This window comes from Peromyscus leucopus, chromosome 7, assembly GCF_004664715.2.
Source record: "Peromyscus leucopus breed LL Stock chromosome 7, UCI_PerLeu_2.1, whole genome shotgun sequence".
NCBI lineage: Eukaryota > Metazoa > Chordata > Mammalia > Rodentia > Cricetidae > Peromyscus > Peromyscus leucopus.
This window is the reverse complement of record NC_051069.1, coordinates 44,736,388-44,750,430: the sequence shown is the minus strand read 5'-3', so window position 1 is coordinate 44,750,430 and position 14,043 is coordinate 44,736,388. Positions and strand designations below refer to the sequence as shown.

Sequence of the window (14,043 nt, the reverse complement as noted above, 5' to 3'; positions counted from 1 at the left end):
GGAGAGGAAAAAAAATCCTTCTACAGTATTGGTAGGAATGTAAATTAGTACAACCACTATGAAAACATCTCAAAACACTAAAAATAGATCTACCATATGATCCAAATACACCATTCACGGGTATGTGCCACAAGGAATAGAGCTCAGGGTGCCACAGAGACACTGTACACCATGTTTATTGTGACACTGTTCACAATGGCCAAAATATAGACTCAACCTAGATAACCTTCAACAGACAAACGGATGCAAAAAGGTGAGGACTGGAGAGATGGCTCCGTGGCTAGGAATGCTTGCTCTCCAAGCTTGAGGCTGGGGATCCCAGCACCCAGGTGAAGGCTGCTCCTGGTCCTGTGTGCACCTGCAATCCCAGTGCTGATGGAAGCGAAGACAGGAAGGTTGCTGGGGCTTGCTGGATGCCAGCCTAGCCGAAAATAAACGAGTTTCAGGTTAAGCTAGAAACCTTGCCTCAAAGGAACAAGAGAGTGACAGAGGAGAACTAGATACCCTCTTCTGGCCTCTGCAGGTGTGCATGTGTATAACTGAACACTCACACACAACACACATATAATACACACACACACACAATGATAGATATATAAATAGTTTTCCTGCCTTGCCCACAGTCAGGACAAATCTCTCTCACCCGCCAGTCCCACAGCCGCTCAGACCCAACCAAGTAAACACAGAGACTTATATTGCTTACAAACTGTATGGCCGTGGCAGACTTCTTGCTAACTGTTCTTATAGCTTAAATTAATCCATTTCCGCCGGGCGTTGGTGGCGCACGCCTTTAATCCAGCACTCGGGAGGCAGAGGCAGGCGATCTCTGTGAGTTCAGCCAGCCTGGGCTACAAGTGAGCTCCAGGAAGGTGCAAAGCTACACAGAGAAACCTGTCTCGAAAAAAAAAAAAAAAAAAAAAAAAATTAATCCATTCCATAAATCTATACCTTGCCACATGGCTCGTGGCTTACCAGCGTCTTCACATGCTGCTTGTCCTGGCAGCAGCTGGCAGTGACTCTTTCTGCTTTCCTGTTCTCTCAATTCTCCTCTCTGTTAGTCCCGCCTATACTTCCTGCCTAGCCACTGGCCAATCAGTGTTTTATTTATTGGCCAATCAGAGCAACACATTTGCCATACAGAACATCCCACAGCATATATGTGTGTGTGTGTGTGTGTGTGTGTGTGTGTGTGTGTGTATATATATATATATATATATATATATATATATATATTGCAATAGAACTTTACTCCTTCCAAAGAAGGATGAAATTATATCACTTGTAGGAAAATGGATGGGACTGGAGATGCTCATGAAGATTGAGAAAAGCCAGATTCAGATAAATATCACATGTTTTCTATCACATGAAGAATCTATATTTAAAAACATAAATGAAAATAAAAGGAAGGAGATGAGGACCAGTGGGGAGAATACAAGAAAGGATAGTGAGGAGGGGTGAATGTGATCAAAGCCTTAGTAATGTTGTCATGGTAAAATCTATCATCTTGTAGAATGAATATACACTAATAAGAAAATTAAAAATAAGAATAAATCTTTTAAAAAGAAAGAGGCTGAGTTTGTCAAGAATCAAACATCCCAGGATGGCCTTTAAGTGGGAAATTGGCCTCCCTTAAAAGAGAGGCTATCCCTGGGACTCACTACCCCACACCTGAGAGTGGGAGGCCCTACATTCTGGATGGGAGGGATGGATATGTTCCTCTGTATTACACACGGCAGATGCGACTCGTGGGGTCTGCTCAATTGTGAAAGGACAGCGGGTTTCTACCACGGCGTCACTCCTCTGCAGACCATTTATTGTGATAAGAAGGAAATATGCTCTGAATAAAATTTTTTCTTGCAAATCCCTTTTCTTGGCCTCATACCCAGTTATGGATTTCCTGCTGTTAATAGATTTCAGCCCGTCCACTGTCCCCCCTTGGTGCTCAGCTGCTGCCTCCTGACGGCCCTCATTCCATTGTAGGGTCTGCCCTTCTCACTCACCCTCTCATCACGGGGCCCCGCCTCCCATTTAGCTGGAAAGCAAGACAGAGCAGGCGTCAATGGCAAGACCCCACAACGAAACGTTTTCCAGGCACCTCGTCAGCGGCCGGGTCTTCCTGTGTGTTCGGTGAGATGCTGCTGCTGCTAGCAGGGTAAACCACAGGGCCGGTGCTGTCACCTGCAGCAGGGCAACACATTCGGCCCTATTCCTTTTCCTTCTCTGCTATTGTGTTAGTAAGCTTTGGGAGACTGTGACAATCCCAGACACCATCGCCATTAAGAAAGAAAAATTGCTTTTGTCCATGGTCTTGGATCATGGTTATTTGACTGTATTGTTTCTGGGTCTGTGGTGGGACAGAAGATCATGGTAAGATGGCCCGGTGAAGCACAGCTGCTGACCTCATGGCAATCCAGAGGTAGGAGGAGTGAGATGAGAAGGGTCCAGGAATAAGATACCCTTCAAAGGCACATATCCATTGACCTACTTCCTTTGGGCAAGTGCCAATCCCTGCTGCCTCCTAATACTGCTACTAGGCCATAAACTCATCAACAGATTGGCCCATTGGTGAAGACAGAGCCCTCATGACCCAGTCACTTCTCAAAAATTGATCCAATAGGTGGAGGAACCAAAGCTTTCACACATGAAAGGAATAATGCATGATGCCTACTTCATATCCAAACCATAATAATAAACACTTCGCATTTCTTACTCTGATCATGTGGTTCAGAGATGATACCGAGCATCTTCTGTGCGGCCCACTGTGAAAGGTGAGGATGAGATGGACATAGCCACTGCCTTCCCATGAGTAATGTTCTGAGCTTTCTCCTCCAAACGTGCTTCTTCCACCCTCCAAGTCAGACGGATGCCTGAGCTGTCTACCTCCACGCCCACCCTGTCTGGTTACCCTCAGTTGTTGGTATTCCATCAGAAACTTTGTTCCTGTCTGCACGCTCATCCCCAAGCCTTGCTGCATGGCCTCTGTGTGTGTGTGTGGTGGGGGGGGGGGGGACTGGCAACACTTTGCAGCCTGCACCCTTGATCTGGACTCCAAATATCTGAGTTCCCTCTTCCTAGTCGTTCTCTGCTAGAATCTCCCCTCACCCCATACTCTGCTGTCTTAGTTGCTTAGTTTTCTTGTTGTTATATATATATATAAAAAAATACCAGACAAAAACAGCCTAAGGAAGGAATGGTGTAGTTTGGGTCCCAGTTAGAAGGGACAGTACATCATGGTGGGGAAGCCACAGCGGCAAGAGTGTGAGGCAGCTGCTGGCATTGCAGCCATCCGGGAAACTGAAAGAGAGGACCATGGTGCTGAGATTGCTTCCCCCTTTTTATTGTATCCCTTTTATTTACTCCCAGAACCCACCCCATGAGATGGTGCATATGCATGGCGGATCTTCCCTTCTCAGTAGAATTCAAAGGTGTGTTTCCATGGTGATTCTAAATCTATAATGAAGACTGGCTGTTCCACCTGCCGATGCCAGTGTTGTTTTTCTCAGAATTCATAGGTATATGACCCTGCTTATGAATTTTTAAAGAAGGGCACGTGTGAGGTCTAAGCTCTGGGGCCAGGAAAAAAGGAGGAACGTGAGAAGCCGGGGGTGGAAGAGGTTTCAAGGAGTCTCAGGCAGATGAGAAATACTTTATTCTCCTTGGGCAGAGGCCATTAAGCAGGAAGCCGCTGGCAGGCATCACGGCACACACCAGCACACATGGACTCAAGGCACAGGCACTCATGCAGATCAGCACACGGACCACACAGAGGTGAACACACAGACCTACAGGCAAACACATATAAGCAGGCTGGTGAAGTCAAAGGACTCTGCCTGCTGACCTCAAAGTCATATCTATACAAACCTCACACAAAAGTGGTGTTCTTCTAGGAATAGTTATGTAACAGATCACATTACTGTTTAGTTTCGGCATTCCTGGACTTCTGGTGTCAGCCATTTTGTGCTGACTCAGCACCTCTGGATGTCTGGGGTCGTCATGTTTTAGCTGACTCATACTGGATGTTCATATCAGCACATGTTGTCAAAACATCAACTGACCCTCATAACTTTCTGTTTCCAACAGTATGGTGCTACACACCCATAATCTCAGCACTTGAGAAGGAGAGGCAGGGGGATCAAGAGTTTGAGGTCAGTCTGGGCTACTTGAGAGCTTGCCTCAAAGGGGGGAAAAAACCTTTCAAGTTTAAAAATTACTCATGGAATGAGATGCAAGCTTCTCTATACAGTCTTCAGAATGGAAGCATGAGCCCAATTCCTACCCTCATTTGAAGCCAGTTTCCTCACCATGGCCTACCCTATGGCCAGCACCAGGAACCGTCCTTGGAACACACATTGTGTATCCTTACTGTGCCTGCTCTCCTGTGCACCATCCACAGCTCTGTATTAGTTACTTTGTATTGCTGTGAAGAGATACCATGACCAAGGAGACTTATAAAATATAACATTTAATTGGGGACTGGCTTACAGTTTTAGAGGGTGAGTCCATGATCAAGAGGATTAAAGTGAGTCAAAGCCTGGGACTGCTTTGTGTGTGTGTGTGTGTGTGTGTGTGTGTGTGTGTGTGTGTGTGTGTGTGTTGTGTGTTCATACACACACTGGCTCATGCTGTTGAAACAGCAAGTTCAAAGTCTTTAGCACAGACCAGAGACCTAGGGAAGATACGATGCTACAAATCGAGTCTGTCAGCAGAATTCCCTCTTCTTTGGAGGAAGTATGAGACCAGCTTTCATTAAGGAAGGCATAACAGTTTGGATCTTGAGTGTCCCCAAAAGGAACATGTGTGCCATGCCTTGCATGTAAAAGTTACAGGACAATCTTGGGTACCAGTCTTCACCTCCTACCTTCTTTGAAGCAGGATCTCTCCTTGTTTGCTATTGCATCACCAGGATAGCTGACCTGTGATTTCCAGGCATTCTCTTGTCTCTGCCTCTCATCTCTCCTACAGAGACCTGGTATTACGGATGTGTACCACTGTTGGATTAACGTGGGTTCTAGAGATTTGAACTCAGGTTGTTGCCTTTGTATGATGAGTGCTTTACCCTCCTAAAGCACCTTTCCAGGCTTCATTACTTTCTTTCATTTTGTCTGATTTATATTTTAGCTCCTTCTTAGTACTAGCAACATACTATGCATGCATTTGGTTGTGTGTAATTGTTTCCCCTCACCTAGACTGTAGAAGCTCCAGTAGATCAAAGGCTTTCATGCATCTTTGTTTACTCTTGAATCTCAATGTCTGGGATTGATCAATGACATTTAAAATAGCTGATTTTATGTAACAACTTGGATAGGCCACAGTGCATAGATTTTGATAAAAAACTAAAATAGATGTTACTTACGAGCTATTTTTTAGACAAGATCAATATTTGAATGAGTAGACTTTGGGTAAAGCTGTTACTCCTTTGTTACTCAGCTTTCCAGTACTGTAACAAAATACCTGAGATAATCAACTTCAAAATAGGAAATATTTCCATTGTCTCTGAAATCACCTTCAGACTGTGGTCATTTGGTTTTGTTGCTTTGGGCCTGTGACAATACAGTATTTCATGACAGGAAGGCATTGAGTGGGAGGTGGCCCATCTCATGGCAACTAGGAAGGAGAGAGGGTCAGAGCAGATAGGATCCAGATAGCCTCTCCGAGGGTGTGCTCTCAATGACTTAACTTCTCTCCAGACCCCTTAAGACCTTCCAGAACATTAAGACCAGAACTCCTAAAGGTTCTACCATATTTCAATAACACCACAAGCTGATGCCAGAGCCTTTTACTACATGGGCTTTGGGGGGACATTCAAGACCTAAACTGTAGTACCCATGATGTGGGTCTCATTTAATCAAGCGGATATTTTAAGAGAAAAAAGAGACAGGCAGGCATGGTGACCCATTCCTTCAATCATAGCACTTTACTCTGGAGGTAGAGATAAGTAGATCAGTGTGAGTTCAAGGTCAGCCTGGTCTACAAAGTGAGTTCTAGGACAACCAGGGCTATGTAGAGAGACCCTGTCAAAACTAACTAACTAACTAACTAGAAATGAAGACATTTTTGTCCCAATGGAGAGGCAATCTTCTGTGAGCCCTGAAGTGCAGCATGGTGTCTTCCCTGGGTTTCTAGTCAGTTGGGCCATGCTGCAGATTTTGGACTTGCTGTTTTGATTGCATGAGCCAGTTCCATAAAAGTCAGTCAGTCAACCAGCCAATCAATCTCTCCTTCCTCCCTTTTTTCATCCCCCCCCACATAAACACACACACACACACACACACACACACACACACACACATTACTTAGTTTGTCTAGTGAGCCCTAATACTTTATATACATCTACTAAAGGAACAAATGAAATTTCTTGTATACTGAAGTTTTTAGGTTAGGTTTGGTTTCTTCTAGATTTTGAGTGTTGGTTTCTCTAGCTATGGCCATGCTCACTCTCTCATCAGTAGTCAGAACATTTGATTCATATTCCTGCTGGAAATCCTATCCATTCACCATTCATCCAACATTTTCTGAATATATCCTGTGTTCCAGAAACTGTTATTGCTAGGTATATGTATTAGTTATTTCTGCTGTATAACATATTATCTCAAACCTAGTAGTTTTAAACTATCATACCATTGCTCTCCTTTAAAACAACCATACCATTTATTACTTCCTAGTACCTATGGATCAGAAATCCAAGAGTGGTGACTGCAGACAGTCCTGGTCTGGGGGCGCCTCATGATACTATAATCAGATCTCAGCCTGAACCACCATCCTGGCCTGACTGGGTCTAGGGATGCTGTTTCCAGCATTATGTGCTCATATGGCTGGAGGCATAGCTTTCAGTACCAGCCACTTATACCCTGATGAGTTGGTTCTGAATCTTGGTGGTAGGTCTCAGTCCCCAAGTGCACAGACCCTTCTAGAGTTCTACTCTAGTGTCTTCATGACATGGCAATGGCTTTTCCTCACATGAGCAATCCAGGAGACTAAGGCAGAAGCCATGATGCCTCTGTGATCTAGTTCTGTGAGCGATACTCCATTGCTTTGCTGTTTTTTAGCCCTGGAGAAGGGGACTCTTTAAAAGCCATGTACACCAGTAACCACATTGTAGACTGCTTGGCTGGGGGCACAAAGATGAGCAGGGCAAACAAAATCCTGATGTGCTCATACCTTGCAAATCAACTGGCACGGCCTGAGCTCGGTATATAACCAGTGACCCATTCTCCTACCTTGAAGCTTCTTATCTCCAGCATCTTCATCACCAGCGTCTGCTTCTTCTGGTCACAGAAGCCCAGGACATTATATATACCACATATAGGGGCACTTCTATGGCCTGGTTGGACTGTGAATTTGTGGCATAGAAGGGCTCTTGAAAAAATGTCCAGGCCTTCAAAGACAAAACAAATCACAGATGAGTGTTTGACCCCTTGGAAAGATGCAGGCACACCCAGAGACTCTCCCCTGTCTCTGTGAGTCTCTCTGCAATGCACACTCTTTGCTGGTCAGTTGGGCTGAGTTCATCTCTATGCCTTTCCTATGAGACCTTACCTTCTTTAGGATCAGGGAGGAGCTTTCTCTTTCAAGGCTGCTGTTTTTTCCTTTGAAGTAATTCCCCATCAGGGTCTCAGATCTTTCCTCCAGTTTTGTGACTCTGAAGCCTGACATTAAGTTAGAGACTTTGCTTTGTTCATGTTATCCAACATAGTATTTACTAAGTAAAGTCTTAACAAATATTGATTAAGTGAATAAATACCTAACCCCAAGTCACACTAAACCAGAATATGTGGTTTAACAAGCCCAAGATGACCAGCTTGTGCAAACTTCACTTTCCTCTTCCACATACCATCAAAATTATTTCCCACTCATTCTGGATGTTTTTGCCCCACCTCCTTTTTTGATATAGGATCTCATTATAGAGCCCAAGTTAGTCTGGAACTTGCTATGGAGGACTCAGTATTATGATCATCCTACCCTCTCTTCTCAAGTACTAGGATAAAAGGGATGTGCCCCCACCCCTTCTGGACTTCATTTTACCTCCTAGACCTTGCCATCTGAAGACGAGGAAGATGACTAAGGAATATGAAGGATCTGTACTCACAAGCCTGGGGAACTCTATATCCTATTCTTGGACACAAGACAATGACCCTCTTATATAAAAGGGCTGCTGAAGACTGGGCTGGTCACCCAAGAGTGGGATTGGGTACAGGTATAAGGAGAATAAGTAAGTATAGTAGATCTAGGTGGAAACTTGCTCAGACTAAGAAGAGAAAGAGGATGAGTGTGTATCATTAGCCTATGATTAATATATAATAATATAGTAATCACCAGGCAGAGCTATGTTCATACAACATTAGTCTGAGAATAATACCCACAGGAAACACCATTTTCAGCCTCCCACGGCGGCAGCAATTTGGCCCTCTTTTATTGTTTGCTCAGGTGAGAGTAAGGGGACCCTGAGGATGAGAATCCAGGCACTCTACCACATTTAGACCCAGCTGGACCCAGCTCTGTAATGCAAGGGAGCCTCAAGATCTCACCGCTCCCTTATTCTTCCCCTCATTTCACAAATGTGTGGAACATAGATGAGTTTCTGTGGGACAATGGCAAGGAGGATTTAAACTAAAGCATGGCATCTGTCCTTGAGAATTTGGTGGCCTAGAATATTTTTCTTGCCTATCGGTAAGTTGCCCTGACCTATGGATTCATAACAGGGGCTCTAGGCTCTGGGCTTGAAAAAGAAATGGTTCTGTTTCCCTGTGGTACTTCGGTATGGATTTCCTCTGCTCTTGGCTCAAATGGGTGTAGAACTTGAGAGGAGGATGGAAAGACACCCGTGTCTAGTCAGTCCTAGCAGAAAAAAACCCTGCTCATCAGGGACCATTGTGGGTTGGCAACACAAACGTTTCGAGTATGTCATGGCCTGGCATTGTAAGCCTGAATATATGTCTGCAGGAACAATACAAGGGCTGAATGCAGCTTGAGAGCGGTCATGGAGCAATGATTTAGGCATACAGGGCTTTTGGTCTTTGGCCAGCAGTATCTTCTGTGCTAACATGACTAAAGCATGGGAAAAGGAGGCATCTTGCAGCCTGGATGTGTAAGTCTCTGGAGATAAGGGGATAGACATCTTGATTTCTATAAAACCCCAGATGTAACCAAGGTTTTAAAACAACCCTTCTGAAGTCTTCAGAGTAGGGCCAAAGAAGTGTCTGTTGTGAGAGGAGCAATGTCCTAAAGGAACTTCCTGGAACACATGAGGAACGTGAGAGGGAATCAAGGCAGAGTTTTACCCTGAGCTTTATCAGGGACAATCACCTGAGCCAGGCAGACTGCCTGCTTGTATCTGCTTCATCCACTTCCCTTCTTCTTGGCAACCTTCCTGCCATCCACGTCTCTGGTCCCTGGCACCCAAGACCCATTTTCCCAGCAAGAAGGAACAATACCACAGTGACCCGCTGCCCTGGATTCTCTCTTCCCCTTTTCTCCTGACTTTGAGTCTTCACTTTTTAGTGGCTACTCTGGGAGTCTACTCATTCTTTTATAACCCTTTCTTACTGATCCAGCTCAGCAGTCACCATGTAAAGAACAGCCAATTTAGCCATGGTTTATGCAGCAAATTAAGACAGTGTATAATGCCAGCTAGGTGAACAGGGAGCCACCAGTGTCTTGTCTTCTCAGGACAGGAGCGGAACACCTGCCAGGTCTGGGGACAATTGCATCAGACATTTGTTTCACTGATCTGGTCCAATGTATCCAAAACCAGACAGATTCTCTGGGCCCTATTACTGTCCCTACTCTTCTTGGCCAGAGGAGATGCTCTTGTGGGCCGAATTCCACTCCGAGGAGAATCCTCACCTGCTCATTTCTGACATGGTAGAAAATGCAGGGATAGCAAACTGAGGAGAGGGAAACTAAGACTTCTGCAGAGTGGCCCAAATGTCTGCTTTCTTGGTGCGACAGCTCCAGTGTCTCAGAGGTATGCTGGGACTGGAGAGCTGGGATGCAGGATTTCTGCCTCAGAGATGATTTTCAAAGAGACAAGATTGGTGCTTCGTAACCAGGGAGGCAGCACATGACTGTGACGTCATTTCCCTGGAAAGACAATCCAGGGCAGCAGGTCTCTGTGGTGTTGTTCTCCCTGGCTGGAGTGCCAGGTACCCAGGTCTCCCTGAAGGTGGTCAGCCTGTTCTTTTGCTTCTGGCCCTGGGTCTTCTTAGGCTGCCCTGTACAAAGCTTTTCTTCTGAGGGGAAGAGAGTGCTACCTCCCAGAATGGGATTCATAAGGCCTCCTTAGAGGTCAAAAAGAGGGAATCCATGGAGGCTGGAAATGTAGTGCAGAGGTATAGCTCTTGCCTAGCATATACAAGGACCTAAGTTCAATTCCCCTCACCAATAAACAAACAAATGAACAGAAAGGAAGAGAAAGAAAGAAAAGAAAAGGTTCCAGGCACTTGCTGGCTCCTGGGAGATGCTAAATAGACACAACCCGGGGCCTTTTGGATGCCGTGATCATACGTTGTGAACGTAACTCCAGATGTCTTCTCTCTGCCACGCTCCCTTGTGTGACAATAACGGGCCTGTGAGCGGCTCATAGGTCCCGTGCACGGTTCAGAATTCATGGCTGCCTAAATAGCATCTCTGTGGCACACGACTAAAAAAACACACACACACCCTGCAGCTATATGTTGCTTAATTAATAAGCTTATTATTAATCCCCAAATACCTGCACACATAACAAATGCTGTTGTGGCCATGTGGCATGCTGATGGGAATCTGCTCACCCTCAGCTCTGGCTCAGCTAATGGAGGAGAAAGGCAGCCACATTAGGAACCTGCTCTTTCCCTTGACCCCATTCTGTCCAGTTCTCATTGCCCAGCAATCCTGTAGTGCATTTGCTATTTTATACTTCTGGCAGTCAGGCTCCCCCCAGGCTTCTTTATTGGGTCCCCTTCCCCTCCCCCAGTGGCTCTGAGAGTACAGTGCTACTGTTCACAGCTGTGGTCTTCCCTGAGGGAAATGCCTAGGAACGGACGCCCACCCAAGTGACCCATAGCACAGCCGTGACTGAATGCTGAGCTTACTAAAGACCCTTTCTTCATCTTGTGCCATGTCTGTGGGGCTGTACATGCTTCAGAACTCCGAAGGAGAGCAGAACGGAGACATCCCTTGCCTTTCCCCTTTCCACTCTGCTTTCCTTACTTCTGTAAGTGCTTCCTGAGATCAGCCCACATGCCACAACATGAACCCCGACTTTGGATTCTGCATTTGTGAAAAGTGACCAGAGACAAATGCAGATAGTCCCCAGCAGCAGAGGCTCAATGGATGATTTTTTCTTGATCTTCTGATGATGCAAAAGCTATATGCTTTGGGTAGCAATGGTATTTTGCATTTGGGACTTTGATCTTTTCCCAGGATAGCAGTATACAGTGTGATAATGTTTAGAGATGCTGGGAGTGACATTGATGACAAGGGTATAAACCCCTGTTTGCAATGTGTTGCTAAGCTATACAACTTGGTAAGCTCCATGTATTAAATGCAATTTTTTTTGGAGACAGTCTTGTTATATGGCCCAGACTGGCCTTGAACTCAGGATCTTCCTACTCAGCCTCCTGAGTTCCAGAATTGTAGCAATGCACTGCCACACTGGGATAGATACAATTTTGACTTACAATATTATTACTATTTTTTGAAATGTAACTATGGTAAATGGGGGACTATCTGCAGTTTATTCTGGTATTTGTGCTTCTCTCTCTCTCTCTCTCTCTCTCTCTCTCTCTCTCTCTCTCTCTCTCTCTCTCTCTCTCTCTCCCTGCCCCCTCTTTGTCTTCCTCTCCAAACCATGTGAAGACATCAATTGTCTGTAACAGAGATGGCTTCTCTGTGCTGTCACTATAGCTACAACGCCCAGTGAAATGTTTAGCACTCACTAAATATCTGCTGAGTGGGGCTGACACCATAAACTGTTCTTAGCTCAGTTTGCACCTTGTATGTCAAGGTGCAGTGAAGGAGAAGACTCTTCTCTAGGTAGCTATGGCAAAAAGGGGTTTAATACAGAATTGTCAGACTTAAGCCATCATCGCCGGGACAGAAGTAGGTCAAGGGTTGAGATGACAAGGATGCCTTCCAAAACAGCAGAGGATTGGGGAAACTGTAACTCAGCATGCCACTGGGGTATGTCCATTTGGATCAGTGCTGCTACTGGCCATTGAGAAGCCTTTCCTGGAGCCGTGGAGGTAGGAGAAGAGACAGTAGAATTCAAGGGTTAGCCCATTAGATCCAGAGGCTGCTATAAGCTTGTTTTGAAACTTAGAAAATACACAGTGAGCACCGCATTGTCCTAAAAGACCGTTCCAACCCCGAAAGCCGTCATCAGCTGCCCAAGCTGCAGGAAACATTTCTCCACCTCCCACTTGACTTTTAGATCTTGCGGGAGTGTATGCAATTAGTTGAATTAGGTGGTTTGGGAATGCTTTCTAGCCTTTCTGTACAGGTGATGGGGTAGTGGTGATGACAGAGCCCGGTGTCTCTTCTCCATGAGAACTCTCAATCGCTTTGGTTCTCGAAGAACTGATGAATGGCAAGAAACCTAATTCTAAGCACTTACACCTAGCAGGGTATGAGAATTTCCATTAGGCTGTCTGATGGTCCTCAGCTTTCAAGGATGGGTTGCAAAATTCTGTGTGAATGAGGGGTGAGATTACAAGGCCAGAGATCTTCACTTTCTATGTGGGTACCAAGATTTAGGGATGTTCCTGGGGCAGTGGTTCTCAACCTCTCAAAGGCTGTGACCCTCTAATAGAGTTCCTCCTGTTGTGGTGACCCTCAACCTGAAATCATTTTGTTGCTACTTCATAACTATAATTTTGCTACTGTTGTGAACTGTAATGTAAATATCTGACATGCAGATATCTAATATGCAATCCCCAAAGGCGTCATGAATCACAGGTTGAGAACCACTGTCCTAGGGCCTATCCAGCACTGAGAATGTTCTCTGCAAACATATTGTCTTCTGGAATCCTATTAACTTATTTTATTGTGGGGGGAGGTGAGGCCTAGTGAGAACTATGCATTTTCTTACTGCTACTCAGACAAATCAAGAGGGAAAATTGGACATGAAACATGGGGCTCTTTTGTAGCCTGAAAGACATCTCAGACTTTTTCAATATCTTTCTTATATGTACAGGAGGTTACAATCACCTACATAACAGCATGCTTCCCCTCCCCCAACACACATACCTTGATGCAGTCACATTTGGAAAATAGAGTAGCGTTAAAAAAAATAAAAAAGGCCTTTTCTTTAGGCAGTTTCAATAAGATCACCCACCATTTAGATTTACAGTGACTCTCTATTAATGACAACTGGTATACCCCAGGCAAAGGAAACTGACTCTGTTTTGAGAGATTTCTGAACCTGCTCATCCTGAAGACTAACTGCTTGACAAACATCTCCAGTCCTGGTGCTGGAGAGATGGCTCAGTGGTTAAGAGTGCTTACTGTTCTTGCAGAAGAAGGGGTTCAGTCCCCAGCATCCACATGATAGTTCAGAACTTTTTATATATCCAGTTCCAGGGGATTTGATGCCCTCTTCTGGACCTGTGAGCTTCTTCATTCATACAGTGACTATAAACTCATGCAGGCTCACACACATACAGACAAATTTTAAAACTCAAAAAAATCACCGTTCTCCATGGTGTCTGTGTTCATTAAGATAGACAATTGTTTTTGGAGAGTGTCATTAAGAAAACTTAGACATTGAGAGTGTGTGAGTAGAAAGGACTTGATAATCTCCAAGGGATTTTCCATTTATGATGTTCTACGCTTCTGATCATGGACTAAAGGAAGCCATTGGGGTGTGCATCTATAAGAGTAACAAAACTGACCACAGGGCCAGAGCAATTTAGTCAGAGGTCACAGGCAATCACCTGCGCACTATTGAGTGGGTTTCCAGCCTGCTTTCTCTTTATACTTGAGTTCCATATCTGTGCTGGGTAGGAGTGGGCTGGTGGTTGTTGACCCAGATTGGTACCGTAAGGTTTGCTACTCATTTATAACTAT

The 14,043-nt window shown here is 45.0% G+C and overlaps 1 long non-coding RNA gene across 1 annotated transcript; it reads right to left on the bottom strand.

Moving 5' to 3' along the window:
• Window positions 1–205: 205 nt before the first annotated feature.
• LOC119088425 lies at window positions 206–10,004 on the bottom strand. The gene is made up of 3 exons (XR_005092095.1): window positions 9,844–10,004; window positions 7,218–7,375; window positions 206–421 (listed from the first exon to the last, which is right to left on the bottom strand). It is a non-coding gene; the product is annotated as an uncharacterized LOC119088425 (long non-coding RNA).
• Window positions 10,005–14,043: the final 4,039 nt, after the last annotated feature.